This window comes from Piliocolobus tephrosceles, chromosome 3 (genome assembly GCF_002776525.5).
Source record: "Piliocolobus tephrosceles isolate RC106 chromosome 3, ASM277652v3, whole genome shotgun sequence".
Classification (NCBI taxonomy): domain Eukaryota; kingdom Metazoa; phylum Chordata; class Mammalia; order Primates; family Cercopithecidae; genus Piliocolobus; species Piliocolobus tephrosceles.
Genome location: NC_045436.1, coordinates 176,750,530 through 176,753,110, shown reverse-complemented (window position 1 = coordinate 176,753,110; position 2,581 = coordinate 176,750,530). Strand labels below are relative to the sequence as shown.

General features: G+C 42.1%; 1 pseudogene; it reads left to right on the top strand.

Moving 5' to 3' along the window:
- The first annotated feature begins 590 nt into the window (after positions 1-590).
- Positions 591-1,571, top strand: LOC111539020 (annotated as a pseudogene).
- The last annotated feature ends 1,010 nt before the right edge of the window (positions 1,572-2,581 follow it).

Below are 2,581 nucleotides of genomic sequence, written 5' to 3'. Positions count from 1 at the left end.
CACAGACATACTCAGAAATGTTTTACCAGTTACCTGAGTATCACTTGACCTTGTCAGCTGACACATAAAATTAACCATCATGCATGCTATCTCAAAACCTTAATTTGATCACAGGTGCAAATTCCCTTTGCCTATAAGGTAACACACCCACCAGTTCTGAGGATTAGAACATGAACATGTATGGAGGCCATTATTCAGCCTACTACATCATCACACCTTAAGAACACAGTTACTAAGCTAGTTACTAAGACACCCATATTCATTAGTTTGTTTTTTCATCTATTCTAGAGCACCTCGTGTATGCCTGGCATGGCTCTGGTCATTGCAAATAAATATATGACGTCTGCTCTCTAGGGGTTGAGAAAAGAAACATCTGAACAGTCGTAAAGGGAAAACTGAAAGTTTATATTTCTTCAATGCCTACCATATGTGATTACTTTTCTGTTAATCCTGTAACATATTATGAAGAACTTGTGGCTTAAAACAACACAATAGCTGGAGCCGCTGCCACCAAGTCTGAATCTCCTTGCTGCATGCCCCCAATGGCCACCCAATGTGCATTCCCGATTCCTTTTGGTTCTAAGTCCAATATGGCAATTCTCAAGGATCAGCTGAATAATAATCTTCTAAAGGAAGAACAGACCCCCCAGAATATGATTACCGTTGTTGAGGTTGGTGCTGTTCACATGGCCTGTGCCATCAGTATCTTGACAAAGGACTTGGCAGATGAACTTGCTCTTGTGGATGTCATGGAGAACAAATTGAAGGGAAAGATGATGAATCTCCAATATGGCAGACTTTTCCTAAGAAAACAAAAGGTTGTCTCTGGCAAACACTATAATGTAACTGCAAATTCCAAGCTGGTCATAATCACAGCTGGGGCACATCAGCAAGAAGGAGAAAGCTCTCTTAATTTGGTCCAGTGTAATATAAACATCTTTACATTCATCATTTCTAATATTGTAAAATACAGCCCAATTGCAAGTTGCTTATTGTTTTAAACCCAGTGGATATCTTGACTTTTGTGGCTTGGAAGATAAGTGGCTTTCCCAAAAGCCGTATTATTGGAAGTGGCTGCAATTTCGATTCAGCCCAATTCCATTCCCTGATGGAGGAAAGGCTGGGAGTCTACCCATCAAGCTGTCATGGGTGGGTGTTTGGGGAGCATGGATAGTCCAGTGTGTCTGTATGGAGTGGGATGAATGTGGCTGGTATCTCCCTGAGGATTCTGCACCCAGATTTAGGGACTGATACAGATAAAGAACAATGGAAAGAGGTTCACAAGCAGGTGGTCAAGAGTGCTTATGAGGTGATCAAACTGGGCCTTTGGTCTCTCTGTGGCAGATTTGGCAGAGAGTATAATGAAGAATCTTAGGCAGGTACACCCAATTTCCATCACGATTAAGGGTTTCTATGGAATAAAGGATGATGTCTTCCTTAGTGTTCCTTGCGTCTTGGGACAGAATGGAATCTCACACCTTGTGAAGGTGATTCTGACTCCTGAGGAAGAGGCCTGTTTGAAGAAGAGTGCAGGTACACTTTGGGGGATCCAAAAAGAGCTGCAATTTTAAAGTTTTCTGATGTCACACCACTTCACTGTCTAGGCTACAACAGGATTTTAGTTGGAGGTTGTGCGTGTTGTCCTTTTGATCTGATCTGTGATTAAAGCAGTAATATTAAGATGGACTGGGAAAAGCATCAATTCCTAAAGTTAGAAAGAGGCATAGTTTGTAAAATCCTACAGCTATATCCTGATGCTGGATGGTACTAATCTTGTGTAGTCCTGTAAGTCTACCACCTTTGAGGCACCACTGCCAGTGCTGCACATGCTCCAGTTACCCCTTGAGCCAGATGGATGCTTACTGTATGTTATATAACTTCCTGGCTCCTTCACCAAACATGCCTAGTCCAACATTTTTTTCCCAATCATTCACATCCTAGAATCCAGTGTATAAATCCTGTATTGTATGTCTTGTGCATAATTGTTCCAAAGGATCTTATTCTGTGTGCTATATATATCAGTAGTACACATTGCCATATACTGCAAAAGAAATATCTACATATAAACAATGCAACCAACTATCCAAGTGTGATACCAACTAAAACCCCCAATAAACTTTGGACAGTGAAAAAAATAAAAATAAAACAACACAATGGATATTCTTATAGTTTTGTAGGTCAAACGTCCAGCACGGGTCTAAATCAAGGTTCCAGGAGGGCTATGTTCCTTTTTGGAGTCTCCAGGGGTCAATCTGTTCCCTTGCCTTTTCCAGCTTCCAGAGGTCGCCTCCATTTTTTGTTTATGCCCTATTCCATCTCAAAACCACCAATTGTGGGCCACAATCTTCTCAGGCTGCCGTTGGTCTGGTTCTGTCTCTTCTGCCTTCCCCCTCCACCTATAAGGACCCTCTCGATTACATCAGGCCACTGAGATCATCCAAGATGAGCTCTGCATCTCAGGGATGGCTGATGCGCAAGCTCAATTTCACCTGCTGCCCTAATTCCCTTTTGCCATGAATCTAATGTTGTCACAGGTCCAGGGGATCAGGAAGTGGACATCTTTGGGAGCCATTATTCTACC